Source organism: Orcinus orca, chromosome 5 (genome assembly GCF_937001465.1).
Source record: "Orcinus orca chromosome 5, mOrcOrc1.1, whole genome shotgun sequence".
Taxonomy (NCBI): domain Eukaryota; kingdom Metazoa; phylum Chordata; class Mammalia; order Artiodactyla; family Delphinidae; genus Orcinus; species Orcinus orca.
The window spans coordinates 25497350-25522116 of NC_064563.1; the positions used below are offsets into that span (position 1 = coordinate 25497350).

The following is a 24767-nucleotide window of genomic DNA, read 5'->3' on the forward strand; positions in this document are numbered from 1 at the left end:
GGTCATAGGGGACCAAATCTGGCCACTGCCCTCCATGGTTGTCCTCTTTTGAACACCAGAAGTTTTCTGACTTAATTAGCACTTCTCTTTACATCACCTCTGTCAAGCCCCTTCTTGTAGAGTCACCATCTGGCAAAGTCGACCCTGTCTTCCTCATCTTCCCTTCAGAGGCCCAGGCTCATCATGAATATACATGCTGTTGCCTCCTTTTTGCTCCCCCTTCTAAATAGTCCCAATCCAAAAGCCCTTTCCCACTCTAATTTTCCTGGAGTCAGTATATACCCACCTCTTTGCCTCAGAAAAGTCAGAGGAAAGTTTTGCTATGGGATTAACCACGAAGTAGCCTCAATAGCTATGACTCAGCTGACACATAGCCTTCCCTGTGTCCTCTCTGCCACTGCAGAACTCTGCTATGTCCCTTGCAAAGACAATAACTAAAAAAACAAAACAAAAAAGCACAACACCACAGCTGACTACACAATAGGCCTATAGGTTCCCATTGTGCAGTGAGCCTGGACATTGAGAAGAACATAGACTTTGGAATTGGGAAGACCTGGGTTTGCAATCTGGTTACTAACTGGTGTGCCTTTTGTGCTATTATATCTTACTAAGCTTCAGAATATTTATCTGTAAAATAGTGGTAATGGTATCTGTCTTATGGGTAGTTGTATTAAATGAGGTATATAAAGCACATAGCATAATATCTAGCCTGAATTACCTGGTGACCATTCACTTCCTTCATTCCTCTTGGGCTTCAGCTGCCAAATACTATTCAGAAGAGAGATTAGCCAGTTTTATATGGCCAGTGATAGACATTTCCTATTCCTGTCTTTGTAAATCCCGTCTTCCTGCAGCCACCCCATTTCCATCATTGCCAGAAAAGTTCTTCCATCCCTCATCCCTGTGTTGGACTTCTCTTTCTCTTACTATTGAAAAGTTCTGCCTGAGCTCTCTCTGACTATCCTCTTCTACATCTCCCTGATCTAAGATACTTTATTTTCTTGTATCAGTCCTAAAAATTAATTCACTTCTAGCATTCTTCCTAACTTTCTCAGAGTAAATTGTAATTAACCCGAGGAATAGGACCTTTACACTTCAGTCGGGCATGGGAACCTCAAGCCAGCTCCCAGAGCAGAATGGAGGTCTAGGTCCAGGTACTGCCCTCCCCGCTCCATCCCCACCTCTTTTCCTACAGGGCACAGAAACAGCTAAACTCAAAATATGTCTTGAGCCTACGTGAGCATACATCTCCCTTTCTGTAGCTCTGTGAGGTCACAGAGTACAGCAGTACTGCAGGTGTGTAGAGTGTACTATCCATATTGAGATAATCAAATTCTTCCTCCTCATTCCAGATGCCATTCTCTTCCAGGGTATAATCCATGTCAGGTTCTCCCCTTCATATTTCCATGTGTAGCTGGCAGCATGTGCAGCATAGGGGAGATAGCTGTGTAGGATTTCCCACATTGATTGATTCCCACATTGATTGATTCCCACATTGATTCCCGGGCCCCCACCTCCGGTGTGTGCTCTCGCGATGTGAGCGTGTTAATGATGCAGGTATTCCGGGTCTTGGCGGACAGCCGCCCCACCTCGTAACGCGACCCCTGCCACCAAGGCTTCCCGAAATCATTGGCCCAGTCCGAAAGGGGCAGCTGAGGAGGCACGTGCAGAAAGCAGCCCCGGGGGGTGCGGTATCTCAGGGAACCGGTCAGCGGATCTGTGTGCTTTGCCGATGTCTCTGGTGTCTGGATCAAACCAGTGGCTGATGTCCTGGCCCGCAACTTCCACGATGGGTTTCGGCAGCAGGTCTCCCTTGTACTCCTGTAATAACGGCGTTAGGTCGTACATGTTTCCCAGGTAAGACAACCCAGAGGTCTTCCGGCTGGTTATGTTGGGCCACCTCTGCTGGCGTGAAAGAGTGACGCTGAAAATAGTCAAAGTCTGGCCCGGCCACTAGGCCCGGCGTGGCATGGCTCTTGCTCTACCTGTCACCGACTCCTTTAGTAGCTTCCTCGCTTTTCAGCACGCAGTCACTGCTGCATCCTCCCTCTCGTCCAGGAGCTAAGGTGAGCGCGTTTATCCACTCCAGGTTACTGTATTTTTTAAAAATATATTTAATTTGGAGGTCTTTTATATTTCTGACATTATAACTGTACTATGAGTTCATTGTACACAATTTTTTCCCCCCAACTTTAAAGATATAATTGACATATGGACTTGGAGATACATGTATATATTGCAAAATGATTACCCCATAGCATTAGCTATTGCAAAATGATTACCCCATAGCATTAGCTAACAGCCTCATCACATTACATAATTACCATTTCTGTTTTGTGGTGAGAATACTTAAGATTTACTCTCTTAGCAACTTGCAGAGGTCCTTGTATTTTGTTTTTATAGTATTCTAGGGAAAACCACTTGGCTAGACTTGGCCCAGTGTCAAGCCATGTGATGCTACATTTCTTGGAACTTCATTTTCTTCATCTGTAATGTAGGATTAATATTTGCCCTGCTATGGAGGTTAAATGATATTATTAATATATGTGTAATAAGGAAAATTTTAACAACTGATACCACAGTCCTTCCTAGGGAGAAAGTTAAGGGACAGTTGCCTATATGCTAGAACATAAAGTGAGAGTTTGAGTTTTTTTACCCTCAAAATTATTTATCCCTCCAAAAAAGACAGCAACCTTACCTTCAAATCTCATAGGACATTATTTCAGTAGTATCATGTTGGAGGACAAAAACTATTTGCGGGAAGATCAGCCTGAAACCACTTCAATCAATGTTAATTTCAGTTGTTTATAAAGGTCACTCAAGAGAATTGGTTACAAAAAAGGACACAAGGAAATTTAACCCAGCTGTAATCATTATTCCCCAGTACAAGCTCTCACTTGCAAGTGTTGAATGTCATTGTAAATAAGGCTTAAAGGTCAATTTAAAAAGCAGAAAATTAAGTGGTTACATTATGGAGAACATAAATAACAGGTTGATTTTTATGGCTTGGGCTGACTGGATTCAGTATGCTGTACTTCAAATTAGTTAGAAAGAAATGAACTTCATGTGTTTTAGAGAACTGTGTTAGATGACTCAACAATGTCTCTATTGATGGCAAAGACACCTATGTCAAATATGAAGAATTTGTTTCCCCCAGTTCTGTGGAGCTCCTGCGCTCAAGCCCTGCTGGCCTTCAAATGCAACTGCTTTGGGGATTCCTTCTCCGGATGCCAGACCCTCAGACTGGGGAGCCTCATGTGGGGCTCAGGACTCTCACTTTTGTGGGAGAACCTCTGCAGTCTCTTCAATAAATGGTGCTGGGAAAACTGGACAGCTACATGTAAAAGAATGAAATTAGAACACTCCCTAACACCATACAAAAAAATAAACTCAAAATGGATTAAAGACTTAAATGTAAGGCCAGACACATAAAACTCTTAGAGGAAAACATAGGCAGAACACTCTTTGACATAAAATTGCAGCAATATCTTCTTTGTTCCACCTCCTAGAGTAATGAAAATAAAAACAAAAATAAACAAATGGGACCTAATTAAACTTAAAAGCTTCTGCACAGCAAAGGAAACCACAAACAAAATGAAAAGACAACCTACAGGATGAGAGAAAATATTTGCAAGCGAAGCGACCAGCAAAAGATTAATCTCCAAAATATACAAGCAGCTCATGCAGCTGAATATCAAAAAAACAAACAACCCAAACAAAAAGTGGGCAGAAGATCTAAATAGACACTTCTCCAAAGAAGGCATACAGATGGCCAAAAAGCACATGAAAAGATGCTCAATGTCACTAATTAACAGAGAAATTCAAATCAGAACTACAATGAGGTATCACCTCACATGGGTCAGAATGGCCATCATCAAAAAGTCTATGAACAATAAATGCTGGAAAGGGTATGGAGAAAAGGGAACCCTCCTACACTCTTGGTGGGAATGTAAATCGGTGCAGCCACTATGAAGAACTGTGTGGAGGTTCCTATAAAAGCTAAAAATAGAACTACCGTATTATCCAGCAATCCCACTCCTGGGCATACATCTGGAGAAAACCATACTTTGAAAAGGTACCTGCACCCTAATGTTCATTGCAGTGCTATTTACAATAGCCAGGATGTGGAAGCGACCTAGATGTCCATTGATAGATGAATGGATAAAGAAGGTGTGGTACATATATACAATGGAATATTACTCAGTCATAAAAAAGAACGAAATAATGCCATTTGCAACAACATGAATGGACCTAGAGATTACAATACTAAGTGAAGTAATTCAGGCAGAGAAAGACAAATATGATGTCACTCATATGTGGAATCTAATTTTTTTAAAAAAGAAAAGAAACAAATGAACTTATTTACAAAACAGAAACGGACTTACAGGTATTGAAAAGAAACTTATGGTTACCAAAGGGGAAATGTTGCAGGGAGAGATGAATCAGAAGCCTGGGATGAACATATACACACACTACTATATATAACATAGATAACCAACAAAGACCTACTGTGTAGCACAGGGAACTCTACTCAGTATTTTGTGATAAGCTATATGAGAAAAGAATCTTAGAAAGAATGAATATATGTACATGTATAACTGAATCACTTTGCTGTACACCTGAAACTAACACAACACTGTAAATCAACTATACTCCAATTAGAAAAAAAGCAATATAGGTCCTCTATAATGCATTCTTTTAAGTATGATTGTGTGATTAAATTGATAAATTCAATAATGTAAGAAGACATATGACGGGTTCTTCTATATCAATCATTTATATACATATTTAAGTTGGCTAAAAACTCTTTAAAGGGGATCTTCTCTTTTGGAAAATCCATTCTTGGGTCTCTTATGTTCAGGCCTATTTAGTATCTTGGTGAGTATCTTGTTGGAGAACTTGTGACTCTGGAGATGGAGAGACAAGTTTGTTTACCCCTGAGGGAATGAGGCAGGAAGAGACAGAAGCAGGAAGCTAGAACCTACTGAAAGTATGGGGCAAGAATCTCCTTGGGGAGGACCTTCTGGATGGCAGAGGAGTAAGACATGGAGATCACCTTCCTCCCCACAAATACGTCAAAAATACATCTACATGTGGAACAACTCCTACAGAACATCTACTGAAAGCTGGCAGAAGACCTCAGACTTTACAAAAGGCAAGAAACAACCATGTACCTGGTCATGTGGCTGACAGGGTCTTGGTGCTCCAGCCAGGTGTTAGGCCTGAGCCTCTGAGGTGGGAGAGTCAAGATCAGGACATTGGTCCACCAGAGACCTCCTGGCCCCTCGTAATATCAATCGGCGAAAGCTCTCCCAGAGATCTCCATCTCAACGCTAACACCCAGCTCCACTCAACACCCAGAAAGCTTCAGTGCTGGACACCCCATGCCAAACAACTAGCAAGACAGGAACACTACCCCACCCATTAGCGCAGAGGCTGCCTAAAATCATAATCAGTTCACAGACATCCCAAAACACAGCACTGGACGTGGTCCTGCCCACCAAAAACACAAGATCCAGGCTCATCCACCAGAACACAGGCACCAGTCCCCTCCACCAGACGCCTACACAACCCACTGAACCAACCTTACCCATTGGGGTCAGACACCAAAAACAATGGAAACTACGAACCTGCAGCCCGTGAAAAGGAGACCCCAAACACATAAGATAAGCAAAATAAGACAGAAAAATACACAGCAGATGAAGCAGCAAGGTAAAAACCCACCAGACCAAACAAATGAAAAGGAAATAGGCAGTCTACCTGCAAAAGAATTCAGAGTAATGATAGTAAAGATGATCCAAAATCTTGGAAATAGAATGGAGAAAATACAACAAATGTTTAACAAGGACCTAGAAGAACTATTTATTGTTCACAATAAATGTAAAATTCTCTAGAAGGGATCAATAGCAGAATAACTGAGGCAGAAGAACTGATAAACAACCTGGAAGATAAAATAGTGGAAATAACTACTGCAGAGCAGAATAAAGAAAAAAGAATGAAAAGAACTGAGGACAGGCTCCGAGAACTCTGGGACAACATTAAACACACCAACATTCAAATTATAGGGGTCCCAGAAGAAGGGGAGAAAAAGAAAGGGACTGAGAAAATATTTTAAGAGATTATAGTTGAAAACTTCCTTAATATGGGAAAGGAAATAGTCAGTCAAATCCAGGAATAACAGAGAGTCCCATGCAGGATAAATCCAAGGATAAACACACCAAGACACATATTAATCAAACTATCAAAAATTAAATACAAAGAAAAAATATTAAAAGCAGCAAGGTAATCCCCATAAAGTTAACAGCTGATCTTTCAGCAGAAACTCTGCAAGCCAGAAGGGTGTAGCAGGGCATATTTAAAGTGATGAAAGGGAAAAACCTACAACCAAGATTACTCTACCCAGCAAGGATCTCATTCAGATTCAACGGAGAAATCAAAAGCTTTACAGACAAGCAAAAGCTAAGAGAATTCAGCACCACCAAACCAGCTCTACAACAAATGCTAAAGGAACTTCTCTAAGTGGGAAACACAAGAGAATGAAAAGACCTACAATAGCAAACCCAAAACAACTAAGAAAATGGTAATAGGAACATACATATTGATAATTACCTTATATGTAAATGGATTAAAGGCTCCAACCAAAAGACATAGACTGGCAGAATGGATCCAAAAACAAGACCTGTATGTATGCTGTCTACAAGAGACCCACGTCAGACCCAGGAACACATACAGACTGAAAGGGAGGGGATGGAAAAAGTTATTCCATGCAAATGGAAATCAAAAGAAAGCTGGAGTACCGATTCTCATATCAGACAAAATAGACTTTAAAGACTATTACAAGAGACAAAGAAGGACACTACATAATGATCAAGGGATCAATCCAAGAAGAAGATATAACAATTGTAAATATTTATGCACCCAACACAGGAGCATCTCAATACATAAGGCAAATGCTAACAGCCGTAAAAGGGGAAATTGACAGTAGCACAATCATAGTAGGGGACTTTAACACCCCACTTTCACCAATGGACAGATCATCCAAAATGAAAATAAATAAGGAACACAAGCTTTAAGTGACACATCAGACAAGATGGGTTTAACTGATATTTATAGGACATTCCATCCAAAAACAACAGAATACACTTTCTTCTCAAGTGCTCATGGAACATTCTCCAGGATAGATCATATCTTGGGTCACAAATCAAACCTTGGTAAATTTAAGAAAATTGAAATCATATCAAGTATCTTTTCCGACCACAACGTTATAAGACTAGATATCAATTACAGGAAAAAAAGTGTAAAAATTACAAATATATGGAGGCTAGATAATATACTACTAAATAACCAAGAGATCACTGAAGAAACCAAAGAGGAAATCAGAAAATACCTGGAAACAAATGACAATGAAAACACAATGACCCAGAACTTATGGGATGCAGCAAAAGCAGTTCTAAGAGAGAAGTATATAGCAATACAATCCTACCTCAAGAAACAAGAAAAATCTCAAATAAACAACCTAACCTTACACCTAAAGCAACTAGAGAAAAAAGAACAAAAGACCCCAAAGTTAGCAGAAGGAAAGAAAACATAATGCTCAGATCATAAATAAAGGAAAAAGAAATGAAGGAAACAATAACAAAGATCAATAAAACTAAAAGCTGGTTCTTTGAGAAGATAAACAAAATTGGTAAACCATTAGCCAGACTCATCAAGAAAAAAAGGGAAAAGACTCAAACCAATAGAATTAGAAATGAAAAAGGAGAAGTAACAACTGACACTGCAGAAATACTAAGGATCATGGGAGATTACTACAATCAACTATATGCCAATAAAATAGACAACCTGGAAGAAATGGACAAATTCTTAGAAAAGCACAACTTTATGAGAGTGAACCAGGAAGAAATAGAAAATATAAACAGAGCAATCACAAGCACTGAAATTGAGACTGTGATTAAAAACCTTCCAACAAACAAAAGCCCAGGACCAGATGGCTTCATAGGCGAATTCTGTCCAACATTTAGAGAAGAGCTAACACCTATCCTTCTCAAACTCTTCCAAAATATAGCAGAGGGAGGAACACTCCCCAACTCATTCTACGAGGCCACCATCACCCTGTTACCAAAACCAGACAAAAATGGCACACAAAAAGGAAAACTACAGGCCAATATCACTGAAGAGCATAGATGCAAAAATTCTCAACAAAATACTAGCAAACAGAATCCAACAGCATATTAAAAGGATCATACACCATGAACAAGTGGGGTTTATCTCAGGAATGCAAGGATTCTTCAGTATACACAAATCAATCAATGTGATAAACCATATTAACAAATTGAAGGAGAAAAACCATATGATCATCTCAATAGATGCAGAAAAAGCTTTCAATGAAATTCAACACTCATTTATGATAAAAACCCTCCAGAAAGTATGCATAGAGGGAACTTACCTCAACACAATAAAGGCCATATATGACAAACCCACAGCCAACATCATTCTCAGTGGTGAAAAACTGAAACTTTTTCCACTAAGCTCAGGAATAAGACAAGGTTGCCCACTCTCACCACTGCTATTCAACATAGTTTTGGAAGTTTTAGCCACAGCAATCAGAGAAGAAAAAGAAATAAAAAGAATCCAAATTGGAAAAGAAGAAGTAAAACTGTTACTGTTTGCGGATGACATGATACTATACATAGAGAATCCTAAAGATGCTACCAGAAAAGTACTAGAGATAATCAATGAATTTGGTAAAGTAGCAGGATACAAAATAAATGCACTGAAATCTCTTGCATTCCTATACACTAGTGATGAAAAATTTGAAAAAGAAATTAAGGAAACACTCCCATTTACCATTGCAACAAAAAGAATAAAATACCTAGGAATAAACCTACCTAAGGAGACAAAAGACCTGTATGCATAAAACTATAAGACACGGATGAAAGAAATTAAAGATGATACAAACAGATGGAGAGATATACCATGTTCTTGGATTGGAAGAATCAACATTGTGAAAATGACTCTACTACCCAAAGCAATTCGCAGATTCAATGCAATCTCTATCAGACTACCAATGGCATTTTTCACAGAACTAGAACAAAAAATTTCACAATTTGTATGGAAACACAAAAGACCCCGAATAGCCATAGTATCTTGAGAGAGAAAAACGGAGCTGGAGGAATCAGGCTCCTGACTTCAGAGTATACTACAAAGCTAAAGTAATCAAGACAGAACTATAGATCAATGGAACAAGGTAGGAAGCCCAGAGATAAACCCCTGCACATATGGTTACCTTATCTTTGATAAAGGAGGCAAGAATATACAATGGAGAAAAGACCGCATCTTCAATAAGTGGTGCTGGGAAAACTGGACAGCTACATAACAAAGAATAAAATTAGAACACTCCCTAACACTGTATACAAAAATAAACTCAACGTGTATTAAAGACCTAAAGGTAAGGCCAGACACTATAAAACTCTTAGAGAAAAACATAGGCAGAACACTCTGTGACATAAACCACAGCAAGATCCTTTTTGACCCACCTCCTAGAGAAATGAAAATAAAAACAAAAATAAATAAATGGGACCTAATGAAACTTAAAATGTTTTGCACAGCAAAGGAAACCATAAACAAGATGAAAAGACAACCACTAGAATGGGAGAAAATATTTGCAAACGAAGCAACTGACAAAGGATTAATCTCCAAAATATACAAGCAGCTCATGCAGCTCAATATCAAAAAAACCAAAAAACCTAATCCAAAAATGGGCAGAAGGCCTAAACAGACATTTCTGCAAAGAAGATATACAGATTGCCAACAAACACATGAAAGGATGCTCAACATCACTAATCATTAGAGAAATGCAAATCAAATGCAAAATCAAAACCATGATGAGGTATAACCTCACACCGGTCAGAATGGCCATCATCAAAAAATTACAAACAATAAATGCTGGAGAGGATGTGGAGAACATGTTACCCTCTTGCACTGTTGGTGGGAATGTAAATTGATACAGCCACTATGGAGTACAGTATGGAGGTTCCTTAAAATCTAAAAACAGAACTACCATACAGCGTAGCAATCCCACTACTGGGCATATACCCTGAGAAAACCATAATTCAAAAAGAGTCATGTACCACAATGTTCACTGCAGCTCTATTTACAATAGCCAGGACATGGAAGCAACCTAAGTGTCCATTGATAGATGAATGGATAAAGAAGATGTGGCACATATATACAATGGAATATTACTCAGCCATAATAAAAAATGAAATTGAGTTATTTTTAGTGAGGTGGATGGACCTAGAGTCTGTCATACAGAGTGAAGTAAGTCAGAAAGAAAAATAACAAATACTGTATGCTAGCACATATATATAGAATCTAAAGAAAAAAAATGGTTCTGCAGAACCTAGGGTCAAGACAGGAATAAAGACGCAGATGTAGAGAATGGACTTTAGGACACTCTCTCACTTCATCCCAGCTTACCCTCCCCCCCCCCATGTCCTGGCATGGACATATATACACTACCAAATGTAAAATAGTTAGCTAGTGGCAAGTAGTCGCATAGCATAGGGAGATGAGCTCTGTGCTTTGTGACCACCTAGAGCGGTGGGATAGGGAGGGTGGGAGGGAGACACAACAGGGAGGGGATATGGGGATATATGTATATGTATAGCTGACTCACTTTGTTATTACAGCAGAAACTAACACACCATTGTAAAGCAATTATACTCCAATAAAGATGTTAAAAAAAAAAAAAAAAAGAATCTCCATGGGGAGAAGGGCCAGTGCACATTCCCAGTAATGGAGAGACTGAAGGACAGGAAAGAAGCAGAGAGGAATATGTTCATATGAAATTACTTGTGTGCTTCAAGATAAGCCCTTCCAAATCTTCCATCAGGCATAATCTTCAGAAAATTCTATACACTTTCACATGCTTTGGGAGAGCAAAATTTTCTGGGCGACTCAAGAGGGGCATGTTTTGCATCTGAGTTAACACTGGGACTGGGTCAGAAGGAACCTGGAGGCCAACATGCCCTTAAGAATATAGATTATTCCTTGTTCTCTTGCCTTGTACTTGTGGGAAACTTGAGGAAGGCTCAGAGATGTCACCAAGCAGAGGTCAGATCAGTCTCTCCCAGACTCCATGGGAAGGGGGCCCAGATGACATGTGGACCATAAGCATGAGAGTTGGCAACACTAATACTTCATAAAGTTAAGACTATGTTATTATTTAATTTAATTATTATTACTTTGTATCGAGCAACTTGTATCAAAAATTTAACTACTTCTGATACAAATACAATGGAGTATTTTAAGTGTCCTACTCTGACTTAAAAATATAATGTTTCAGACCCTTTGTATTTTTATAACTCAGATTAATTTTCTCTTACCTCATTTGAGGCCTATTTTCAAAGAAAAAATATATTTGAGTAATCGATTGTTAACTTGGAAATAAGTACTTTATGAAATAAGAATCCGTGTTTTTATTGAAGTAAAACCTGTCACTGAGTGAGTTTGAATCTTCCTCACTTTGTTTTTTTTTTTTTTTTTCCTCACTTTGTTTTTACGTGAAATGTAAGTGTTCTTGCTAGCGTCACACAGTTGCTCAATTTTTCTGTATTTGATTTTATAATTTAGTTATTACCTTCATTTTACAAAGAACCACGTTAGAAGTTCAACTTTATTATTTATGTTACCAGAGAGCTTTTCCCAAGAATATAAATACTAGGAGTAGCAAATTCTGGCTCATAGCTCAGATGAGACCTTGAGGGGACTTCCCTGGTGGTCCAGTTGGGTAAGAGTCCATGCTCCTAATGCAGGGGTCCCGGGTTTGATCCCTGGTCAGGGAACTAGATCCCGCATGCATTCTGCAACTGAAGTCCACATGCATGCCCTAACTGAAGTCAGCATGTGGCAACTAAGAAGTCAGCATGCTACAACTAAAGATCCCGCATGCCGCAACTAAAAAACAAACAAAAAAAAGATTCTGCATGCCACAGTGAAGATCCCACATGCTGCATCTAAGACCCAGCACAGCCAAAATAAATAAATATTGAAAAGAAAAGACCTTTAGGAAAATTACTTTTAAAAATTAATGGGGGGTTTCCCTGGTGGCGCAGTGGTTGAGAGTCCGCCTGCCAATGCAGGGGACACGGGTTCGTGCCCCGGTCCGGGAAGATCCCACATGCCACGGAGCGGCTGGGCCCGTGAGCCATGGCCGCTGAGCCTGCGCGTGCGGAGCCTGTGCTCCGCAACGGGAGAGGCCACAACAGTGAGAGGCCCGCGTACCACAAAAAAAAAAAAAAAAAAAAAAAATTAATGGGAAAAGCATTAGCTTCAAGAATCATAACTTTTTAAAAGTCAACAAGATTGAATAAAATATGTTCTAATTTTATTCTCAAATGATCTTCATATATTTCTGGTTTCCATAACAATAAAAAAGCTTTCATCCTTTTTGTTAAATGAAAGTGGCATTTTATAGGCTTTGGTAAGGAAAGCAGTTATATGAAGTTACTTCGGTTAGTAAATTTTGCTAAATTGGTCAGTCTTGTTTGAGCCATTTAACTTCTTACATCATTTTAAGTGTGTTATCTGTTTTGAAAGCAGGCATCTAGCTTATCCTTGAAAAAAAATTAAGTTAAAATCTGAATATGCTTTGCAGTTTACTGTCCTGTGCAGTAAGGACTTATTTTTGAGGATGTTTAAGATGGAGGAGTGGGGAGGAACAGGATGCCACTTTTTTAGTCACAAAGGATTTTTACTGTGATCCTTGTGTTTCTTGTTATCTTGGATCTATTTCTGTAAAACTTGTAGCTTTACAAAACTTGTAACTATTTTCTAAAAAAGAATTTGAGGCCTAACTGCTGATATGTAATTATAGCAGTATTATTATGTCTTTTGGTATAATCCACTATAATCAAAGCTGTGTACTCCCTGATTATATATCCAATTGTTCTACCAACCATGAAACAGTTGCTAGGAATGTTCTTGAGAACCAATTTTGCTTCTCCTTATCAGTCCTTCATAAAATCTGCTTCTGCATTTACTGTAAAATCTTGAAGGCCTTGTCTCTCAGAAACTCATGATCTTCCATACATATAAAGCTTCATGTGAGGAGTTTCTTTTAGACTTTAGTTTTGAGGTTCCAACTTTCCATACTGAAAGAAAATGAGAGGTCAGAGAGGCAACTCGACAGAAGCAACTCAAAAAAGAATTAAAAACAAAAATGTCCTTGGCCAACCTTGTTTATATTTTTGTTCTTCCCACTGGGAAACTCATTTGTTCATCCCTGAGGACCCCATATTATTCTCGGGGTTGGAGTAGCATTTGTAATCCCAGTTTCGTCTGTTGCACACCCCATTTCCTGTGCCTATAGCTGACATTGTTAGTTAATTTGGGTATTAGAATCCTCATGACCTCAGAATCCTCATCAGTAAACAGGATTGGCAGCCCCTCCCAAGCGATCATAGTTGGCTTGCAAGATAAAATCCATATGTCATCTTTAGTTTAGAAGGTACGACTGACAATTCCCTTTTAAACGCTTTTATTGATGTTTGTGTGAAAACATTGAAACCTTCTTATTAGATTTATAAATGATGTCATGGTGTGAAGATTGATTGTTATGAGAGCAGTTTAGTGTTGTGCAAAGAACAGTGGTCTGGGTACAAGTCCAGACTTTGACCTTTCTGTGTGACACTGCACAAATTACCTTCCTTCGTCTGTCTGCTTTTCCCTTTTGTAAAATGGCTATCATAATGTAGCAGTTAAGTCTGCAGTTAGAATCTAATTTAATACTGGATGTGACAACCTTTGTAAAATGTCTGATGATATACACATGGAAGTCAGTGTTATTTTTATGTTTTCTTTGAAAAACTGTGAAACAAGCATATGTTTTGCTCTTTTGTCTTAGTCTGTTAGGGCTGCCATATCAAAGCACAACAGATATTATCTAAGTAGAGCTTCAGTCAGACAGACCACTCACCTCTAACAGACGGCTGAAGCAGTTCAGTCCATTAGTCACAAAGAGCTGGAAAATTTCCCTCCTTTCCTATTCCCCACCCCTCCTCTTCCCTGTCCCCTCTTCCCCTTCTTTTTCTTCTCTTTCTCCACTTTCTTCCTCTGCCCCAACTTCTTCTCTTTCCTCTAGGATGTTTTAAGGGAATATTTGGCTAAAGATTAGGGAAGATTCCCTTCTCCATGCCAGGCCTCAAATAAATTAATAAACTCTTTTTATACAGCAATAGATAAAAAAGTTCAAAATGCCAAGGGACAGTCATCAGTCAAGGTTTTGAATAAAGTTGCTTATTTATATACTTAAGAAAAGGTGAGGTAATAGTCAGATGTCACCTGCACTGGTTTCACAGCCCTGACAGATGAGGCTTTGCTTCTTCCAACTGTTTCAAAGATCTGAGAAACCTATCCTAGGAAGGAGAGATCCAAAGGGGGTCATCCATGGTCAAGATCCATGGCACAGTCTGGTCACTCTTCCTGCTGCTTCAGAAGAGGTATCTCTCCCTTTCAGACCCAAGAAAGATAATTGACAGTGAGGAAATCATCAGTAACTTTCCTGTTCTCATTTGTGGTGATGAGAGGCCACCTTTCTTTTCTCTCTGACAAATTTACAAGGTCAGAAGCATGCAAAATTGCTGAACAAAGGACAAGCTATAAAGCATATTATGCTTTGCTCTTTGCCCCTTGTTTTCACTTATGTAAATTACCTTGTGGGAATGGGCCAGGTTAAGCTTGCCGTGTCAGGCTTTCCTAGAGAGTGGATACCCATCGCATGTGCTCAAAGACTGTGCAAGATCAGGACAGTCTCTCTGTGTGCTTTATGAGATTAGGCAATAATCTGGAAAATGAAAGAAAAAGAAATAGAAACATCCCATTTAGAGCTGTGTAACAATGGAATAGGTTCCTTCACAAAGCAGTGAAATTCCTGACACTGTAAGTATTGAAGAAGGGGTGGGTGCAACTTTTAGAGACATGTCAGTAGAGTTCTCCTCTACTTTGGCTCAAATGACATCTGACTGTTCATTATAACTCTAACATTCATGGATCTTCTGGTTCTGTATGACATCTTAGCAGGGGACAGAGACCACAGGCAATTGAAATATAGAGAAACAGTTGAGGAAAACAATATTGAGTATGTAGAGTATAAGATTATATGAGTTATGACTGTAAGTGCCAGTTCTGGCCACAGAAATTCATCAATACCAACACACAAAGGCTGCCTACTGTCAGTGAGGGCCACCTTAGCTTTCCAACACGTAACGTATTAGGTTAGCCTAATTTGCATATGTCCAATAATACCGAGAGTGTGAAGAGAAGTAATTCTGGGTGAAATAGTCACAGAATAGGAGCACCTCACCACAGAGAGCAGAACCCCAGGCTTCCATGGCTGGATGGCCTTGCTTCCTCAGCAGGGAGCCATTGCTCTGTTTTCCACACACTTGAAAGTTGAGGCTCTGGATCCCACTTGACTCTGACAATACAATTTGCTCCATGACAACAGCCAGACAATTTCCTGGGAGAGAGAAAGCATTCATACCTACAATGACCCAATGAACCAATGGACCAATGCAGCTACCCACCTAGAGACCTCACCCCTCAGGAATGTATGTGTGATGGAGGGAGGTACACATATTAATGGAAATGGCTCTACATTTGTAATTCTGTAACAACTCTAAGAGAAGTTAGATTCCACTTAGTACATCAAGGCCATGGATGTTACACTGTCACTGTACATCTGACCCACCAGGAGCTTTTAGGGAGTAGTTTCAATATCTCAGTTCTTTGGGGTTTTTTTCCAGAGAGTCCCCCACTCCAAGATTAGACTCTTCTGGAAATGAGAGGACCCTATTGATTATATTAACCATGGCAAGTACTGCTCACCCCCAGACCCACTCCTGTGAGGCAAAAAGGCCATCATTGATGGATCTGGGGAGTCCCACTCTGGCTGATTCTGACGATGGTAGGACTGAACAGAGGCATTAGGAACTTTTGTCTTGCCAGTGGTGGGTGGAGTTGGATTGGACGTAGTTTTAGGTTCAGGATTCAGCAAGCCTTGGGCCTCCACGTACTGAAAGCTCTGGCCTTCCATGCTGGTCAGTCCCTGCACTAAGGGTCTGGTCAAAGTCAGTACTTTTTCTGCCTCAATTTTCTGTTCAGCTTTCCAATTCTCTAGGGGCCTATATACTTAAACCTGGGCAGAAAGGGCCCCCACCCTGAGCCCTGAACTCTGGACAGCCTGAATATCAGACATATCAAACTGCAAAGATTATGAGAATGTTTTTTGGATGTTTGGTAACTGATGGAACAAATGGGAGTTATAAGAGAGGAATTTATGAGCTGAACTGGGCGTCCATCCAGCCCAGAAGATGCAGGGCTGAGAACCCTCGCCTGTAAATGTGGTGGTGAGGGTGGGAAGGGGTGGGTAGAATAAAATCACAGCCTCTGCCTTGGGGAACTAGGGAGAGGGAGTAGCTGCTTTTTATTTGAAGCTGGCTGCTATTTATTCAAAGTGGCATCTATGCAAACTGGATTCCATAGATAACTGTACTCCCTCCTTCTTTTTTGGGAAATGCTAAAAATTCTGAGAAGAAAAAGTTCATTGTGGGAAGGAGAACTGGGCCCCCTTCAACATTCTGGGGATCTTTTCTGGATCACTGGGCCTGGGCCCAGTTTCTGCACTGCCCTGCCCCACCCCAGCTAATCTGTGCTGGACCAGGAGAGAGGCCTCATCCTTCAGCCGTCAAGGCTCTAGGGTAATACCTGGGATACCGGTGGGAGAGGAGGTGCCTTGGAAGAGAATGTGGACCACACACTACACTTTTGCCAGTCCCTTGTGCTGGGTTACACGAGGGGGATTGGATTCTGCTTCTGAGAATCAGGTCATGGTCTGGGATCTTACTCAGTAAACTGATTATCTGGAAGGACAGTGCTACTCCCTGCTCTTCTGGGTTTGAGCTGAGTTGCCTAGGAACTTATGCTGCGATGTCCTTCCTCCCTAGAATACCCACCATCATAACATCACCACCACAGCTACCACGTTGGGTCATCCTGGATAACTTAGTTAGCCTGAGCTAATCCCCAGTTTGCCTTGGGATGTTGGATATTAAGTAAAATCAATTCTCCCTTAACCCCATTTCCTCCTAGGCCTGATTCCCTGGTGAAAAAAGATTTCAGGCCAGGTGAAAACTGGGGGTTAGTCACTGTAGTTATTTTTCTGGGGCTGCCATAGCAAAGTACCATAGACTGGGTAACTTAAACAATAGAAATTTATTTTCTCAAAATTTTGGCAGCTAGAAATTCAAGATAAAGGAGAGTTGGCAGGGTTGGTTTTTCCTGAGGCCTTTCTCCTTGGCTTGCAGATGGCTGTCTTCTCACAGTGTCTTTCCTCTGTGGGCCCCCATCCCTGGTATCTTTCTCTTATAAAGACAGCAGTCATATTGGATTAACATCCACCCTAATGATTTAATTTTCACTTAATTACTTCTTTAAAGATCATATATCCTAATACAGTTACATTCTGACGTATTAGAGGTTAGGACTTCAACATATATAAACTTTGGAGGGGATGCAGTTCAGCCCATAACTGTCACTTATTGACTGTGTGACCTTGGAAAAGTTATTCAATCTTTCTAAGTCTCAGTTTCTACAGTTATAAAGTGGAGAAAGGCATAACCACCCTATGAAGTTATTATGAGAATTAAATATATAGTATATGTAAATAACCAAAATGATCCTTGGCACTCCAGAGACCCTGGGATGCCAGCTTGACTACTGTGGGGTGCCTGAATGTGTGATTAACAACTCCGCTAATTCAAATCACTCATACTATGGTGCCTGTGTGTGTATATGTGAATATGGGTAGGAAACACATGACTTCTAAATACCCACTTATGGGCTTCCCTGGTGGTGCAGTGGTTAAGAATCTGCCTGCCAATGCAGGGGACACGGGTTCGAGCCCTAGTCTGGGAAGATCCCACACGCCGTGGAGCAACTGAGCCTGTGTGCCACGACTGAGCCTGCGCTCTGGAGCCCGCGAGCCACAACTACTGAAGCCCTTGTGCCTAGAGCCCGTACTCTGCAACAAGAGAAGCCACTGCAATGAGAAACCCACGCACCACAACGAAGAGTAGCCCCCGCTTGCCGCAACTAGAGAAAGCTGGCACACCGCAACAAAGACCCAACGCAGCCAAACAAACAAAGTTTACCATTAAATAACCATTCATGTATGTGCCTTTCTAGTGTCTGACACAAGTATTTATAATTTAGTTTGAAGAAAAACCCTATACAATTTCAGAAATGAAAGTTACAGTCAAATTCAGGTGTTAGAAAATGAAGGAAAGCCTGTTTTCACTTTGGTGCAGTTTTTTGTTTTTCTTAATCTTTCGACACTTTAACTTTGGAGTAAAGCAATTCAAATTATGTTCCCTAATGGTCTTTGGTGTGCAGTTTACAAATTGAAGAAACAGAATGAAACAGAAGAAGGAATCTACCATTGGTATAATAGGTTTCATTTTTCTTCTTTCTCTTTTAACATATTGTTTTTGAAGTAGATCCCCCCAGGAATAGAATTTCCTTCATGAAAGTTGAAATGAAACTGAAGAGCTCTTCACAAAGAGAAGGCTGTGTGATTCCAAATATGGTTTCCATTCATCTCCATAATGAGGATGAATTTTCTGTGACATCACTGAGAAATGTGGGCACAACGACTGGGGTTATCAAATAGGGCAAGGTCCATCTCAAGGAAAAACAACAACAAAGAGAAAATGACCAGCAAGAGAATTTGCTTTTCCTTAGTGCCCTTTGCCATGCAGAGCTGGTAATTCCCGGAAGCTCTGGTCAGAGGCTTGTCTGGGGACAGGGCTGAGCTGAGTCCATTCTAATGCAGGTCTTCAGAACAGCTTAGGAGGAGTGGTCAGGCCCAAAGGGCCCCTGCACCCTGAATTCGAGGGTGAGGGAGAGGTGTTTGGGCCTGAGGAAGAGTGTTTCACTCCATGGGCATAAGCACATGGGGGAGGCAGGGAAAGGAGGCCTTGTACTGCTACTTTGATGTCTTTCTGTAAACAGCCTGAGGGTATTTTCAGGACATCTTGAACTTGTTTTTGGAAGTCTTTTCCCATTGTATCCAGTGAGATAGTTCTGTTGCCCTGGCAGCTAGTCTGAGATGTGCAGGTAGCTTTCTAAATGCCCTTATGCTTTCTGTCTATTTTTCCCATCTCCTTGACAGTCCCAGACCCAGGCCTCCTCACTGGTCTCCCCAGCCTTTCTCAAATCCGTGCTTCACACTGCAATCAAAGTGTCCTATAGATAAAGCTCCAAATCCTTTCTATATCATGTAGCAATGCCAGATAAAATACAGGATGCCCAGTTAAATTTAAATTTCAGATAAACAAAGAATAGTTTTTTCAATACTTGGAACATACTTATGCGACAGTGTTACTTGTTATTTATCTGAAATGAAAGCTTACCTGAGCATTCTGTATTTTTATATGCTAAATTTGGCAGCTCAGTGCCCTGCATACTCTGGCCTAACCTTGCTTTAACCTCTTTGGACTTTGAATATTACAAGTTTTCTCTGTTGCTCAGCTGTTTCCAACTCACCCAATAAGGCTGCTTAGTCTGGATTCCCCAGAGCAGACCCTGTGACAAGGACTGGAGGGAAAGCACTTTATCAGAGAAGCAGAGAAAACACTGGTAAGGAGTGGGGAAATGACACAGGAAAAGGAAGCCACTGCCCACAGTGGGGGATTGGAGCTAAATCCCTGGGGAAATTCTGGGAAACATAAAACACACTTAGAATTATCCCACCTGAGGGAAGAAGGAACTGGGGTGTTTTCATATTAGCTGCACCACTCTGTCATTGGTTGAGGGCTGCTCTAGGGGGTATTAGTCCTCTCAAGCTTTTTACCAGCATTTCCCAAGAAAGGGAAGAATGGCCTTCTGCTGCCCTGGAGGAAAACTATCAGGTGGAGATGCAGATATAGGCAGGTGAAAGTGCCCTGAGAACAAGGCAATTTTCAAGCCAAGGGACATAGACAAGGCAGCCACAGCCCTGCTGTACAGATAGTGCTTTTCCTCTTCTAGGTCTCTTTTCTTTGCTACTCTTAGACTCCTCTCATCTCCCCAACGCCTTTTGTTCTATTCCCTCTGTAGTGTTTAATCTAGATGTCACTTCTGGAGGAATTTTTCCCACCCCCATGCCCACCCACTCTTACACCCAAAATTCAAATGCTCCCCATATCCGTGTGCTAACTTCTATTACAACTCTTAGTAATTTTCTTTTCTTTTCTTTCTTTTTTTTTTTGTGGTACGCGGGCCTCTCACCGCCATGGCCTCTCCCATTGCTGGGCACAGGCTCCAGATGCACAGGCTCAGCGGCCATGGCTCACGGGCCCAGCCGCTCTGCGGCTTGTGGGATCTTCCCGGACCGGGGCACGAACCCGTGTCCCCTGCATCGGCAGGTGGACTCTCAACCACTGCGCCACCAGGGAAGCCCTTCTTTTTTTATTTTTAACTGAAGTATAGTTGATTTACAATATTGTGTTAGTTTCAGGTGTACAGCGTAGTGATTCAGTATTTTTGCAGATTATACAAGATAATGATTATAATTCCCTGTGCTATATAGTATATCCTTGTTGCTTATCTATTTCATACATAGTAGTTTGGATCTTTGTCTCTATCTCTTTTATAGAAAACAAACCACAAGTTTGTTTTCTATATCTGTGAGTCTGTTTCTGTTTTGCATATATATCCATTTGTATTATTTTTTAGACACATAAAAGTGATATCATAGAGTATTTGTCTTTCTCTGTCTGACTTATTTCACTAAACATAATATTCTCCAGGTCCATCCATGTTGCTGCAAAAGGCAGTATTTCACTCTTTTTATGGCTGAGTAATATTTCATTGTGCATATACACCACATCTTCTTAATCCAGTTATCTGTTGATGGGCACCTGGTGCTACTTTTCAGCCAATTTAGTAATGAGTATGTGTCAAAGTTTCATCACAACTTTGCTGCAAGGAAAAAGTCTATGAGTGTGTATGCTGGTTAAAGATTCTTTCTTGGTAAGGAATTTTATAGTCAAAAGAATGATTGGGTAGTTATTGTTGAATCAGATCAAAAAGAAAAGAATATTTGGTAAAATTTTATCAAACTTTTGACTGACAGTCATCAGGATGATGGGTTACTTGATTCCCCAGAACAACTTTTTATCTATTAAAATTTGTAGGGATATTATTTAAAAATTAATCAGAAGTAATACTTTCTCCCAAAGGGACATCATGAATTACATAACTGGTTGTGTATGGTCAGTTTTTGACATTCTTCTGGCATTTTGTGTACTGGAACACCTGTCACTTGAAAGATATTTTTTTATAGACCTTATTTTTTTTAAAGCAGTTTTAGCTGTTTTGACATCAGTCCTGAGGAGGCTTTGAGGAAGCTTTGATGCTATAGTTGCTTCTGTCCTCCACACGAGTTGGCACAAATGAGAAGACCAGTGTGAATGTTGTAAGCTGCTTAGCTTTACAGCCTAGGGAGGTGACACAATTGCAACAAAATAAAAGAAATACTTTGTCTAGCTTTTCATGAGTTATAGTGTGTATAAAGACAAAGATAATTACACATTTCTTTATATTTTCTTGAGAATAAGAAAGTTGTAACAACAACAAAAAGGATCACAAAAGTGGCAATAAATGTTGTCATCTTTTTATTCTTGTTCATCTAGTATTCAAGAATGAAATATTGATAATGTACATTGCAATATTCTATAACTTCTTATTTGGGTATATTTCCAGAAGTTGATGTCTCTGAAAGCAAAAGCACTTAACAAGATCTATAAATGTTAATATTAAAGTATTGTATAAGTCAGCTCAGGCCACCATAACAAATACCATAGACTGGGTGGCTTAAACAACAGAAATTAATTTTTCACAGTTCCGGAGGTTGGGAAGTCCAAGAACAAGGTGCAGGTAAATTCAGTTCCTGGTGAGGACTCTCTTCCTGGATTGCAGACAGCTGCCTTCTAGCTGTGTCCTCACATGGTAGAAAGAGAGCCGAAGGATCTCTTTCTCTTCCTCTTCTTTAGGGCTACCAATCCAATTGGATCAGGGCCTCACCCTTACAACCTCATTTAACCTTAGTTACTAACTAAAATCTCTATCTCCAAATACAGTCACACTGAGGACTGGGATTCAATTTTATGAATTTTGTGGGGGCACAGTTCAGTCCATAGCAGGTATGTTTTTAATATCAAGAATAATTAGAATAGGAAGGGAGGACAAACAAAGACAGGGAAGGGAGAGAAATTTTTCAGGGTGTGAAGACATAAACATTGGTGTCTTGCTTTTTCAGTTCCTGAAAGGGGTGCCCTTAAGTTTATGCTACAAACAACCATTAACTAAGAAACATTTCCGGGTAGGCTGTCCCACACAAAGGTATAAGCTAGCATCCTTCTCACAAGTTTCCACAGAATTCTCGGCTAACTGGCATTGTTATAGCAACCAGAGTGCCAATGGAAGCAGTCATGGTCTTCATCACCAAGTATCACTATGGCAACAGGAGCCTCTGGAAAGTAAAAGAAGAAAAACCCTTAAACTGTCAGCTAGAATCAAAGAGGTTTGTGAAGGAAAAAATGTGGAGGCTGAAGTGAACATGAGGCTGAAGGAAGGGGCAGAGCAAAGAGAAATGATTGTACAGATGCTGAACAAACAAGAGAGCAAGGAAACAATAAGCAAAACAGAGGGCAGAGGGGCTTCCCTGGCGGCACAGGGGTTGAGAATCCGCTTGCCAGTGCAGGGGACACGGGTTCAATCCCTGGTCGGGGAAGATCCCACATGCCGCAGAGCAACTAAGCCCGTGGGCCAACACTACTGAGCCTGTGCTCTAGAGCCCGTGAGCCACAACTACTGAGCCTGCATGCCACAACTAGTGCAGCCCGCACACCTAGAGCCTGTGCTCCACAACAAGAGAAGCCACCGCAATGAGAAGCCCATGCACAGCAACAAAGAGTAGCCCCCGCTCACCGCAACTAGAGAAAGCCCATGCACGGCAACGAAGACCCAACTCAGCCAAAAGTAAATAAATAAAATAAATAAATTAAAAAAGAAAACAAACAGAGGGCAGAGACATGGCTCACATAAGAAATAGGAAGGCAGGAAGAAACATAAAATGGTAAAGATAAAATGGTGAAAAAGTGTTTCCAGTGAAGGATTTGTAATATTTATTGATTTGAATAGCCCAGAGATAAACATAGGATATTAAGGTCTATACTGTTGGAAGTATCCAGCACACTACCATTACTAATAAAGAAATATTTAGAATGAGGCCACAAGATAGTAAGAAAGGGTAAACCAATTTATGGAGTGCTGGGCTTCCCTGGTGGCACAGTGGTTGAGAGTCCGCCTGCCGATGCAGGGCACACGGGTTCGTGCCCCGGTCCAGGAAGATCCCACATGCCGCGGAGCGGCTGGACCCGTGAGCCATGGCCGCTGAGCCTGCGTGTCCGGAAGCCTGTGCTCCGCAACAGGAGAGTCCACAACAGTGAGAGGCCCGCGTACTGCAAAAATAAATAAATAAATAAAAATTTATGGAGTGCTTTTGGCATAGAATCCTTCTGACTAGGAATTCTTGTAATACTTGGTGTTCAGAGGCACCACATTTAAATATGGAACTTCCTTTATCGGACAGTGTGATTGCTTCAGACAAGGGCATGTTGCCATTTGGTCCATTACAAATATATATTTCCTTCATTAAAGTATCTTAATGGATGTTTTCTTCCAAGAGAGAATTAAGGTAATTACTCTAATACTATTAAAAAGTAAGTGGCAATGCCATTTGGAATAAAACATTTTCACTTAATGTTTTCTGTTTTATTAGTGCTCAGACAGATTGAAGTTTCTCATGAACCAATATTAATTTTTGTAAATGGAAAATATCTACTTTATGAAAAGATGCCACTAAAATGTTGTTACATTTTTTTAGAATTAAGAGAAGATTTTTTTTTTTTTTTTTTTAAGAGAAGATTTTGAGAAATGAGAGATTAAAGAAGGAATGAAAATAGAGACAGGGAAAGATGTGATAGGTGCAGTCATAAAGAAATAAAGCAAAAGAAAAATAACAAAAGCTTGAAATTAAAACATAGAAATAAAACCAGCAGTCTGGGTTCTTTGCATAAATCTGTACTTAAGAATTTAAATAGAATTTTAATTTTTTCTGTTTTCTATTTTAATGACAATTATTTCTCTCAAGCACTGTATTTCAGGTGTCATTTGCTAACTTGGCAAGGGGTGGTTTGTGGCCATTTCTCTTCTGCTCAGAAAAAGTCAACTGGTTGACACCACAGATGAGCAAAACTCTTCAGGAAGGTCCACATTTTCAGTAGCCATTGACCCCTTCTGACCTGTTCCCACCAGAAGTACAGACCAAGCCCCAGAGCATATCACAGGACAAATATCCATCTGGTCTTTGGGATCCTTCCCAAAAGCTTGGATGCCAACAGCGATTATGCCTCTTTGTCAAAGTCTGTGATTCAAAAACCAATGCAAAGCTTTTTCCTGGATAATACTCTCAAACAAGTTGCATTTTTCTTTTTAATATTACAGCTATGTTTTAATTTTTCCATATTTTTCTACCAACACATACACCAAGCATCATAATTTATAAAATATGTATAAAATTCAATTAAATGAATAAATAAAATAGCCAATTTCTAATATTCTAGATACTTAAGAAATGAAACAAAAAAGTGAGAGAACATGCA

The 24767-nt window shown here is 40.2% G+C and overlaps 1 protein-coding gene and 1 pseudogene across 5 annotated transcripts in view; one reads left to right on the forward strand and one right to left on the reverse strand.

Moving 5' to 3' along the window:
* Nucleotides 1–24767, forward strand: part of SLC9A9 (solute carrier family 9 member A9) — a 656685-nt gene that overhangs the window by 43270 nt on the left and 588648 nt on the right. The window lies entirely within an intron of this gene.
* LOC101282420 (cytochrome b5 domain-containing protein 1-like) lies at nt 1383–16096 on the reverse strand (annotated as a pseudogene).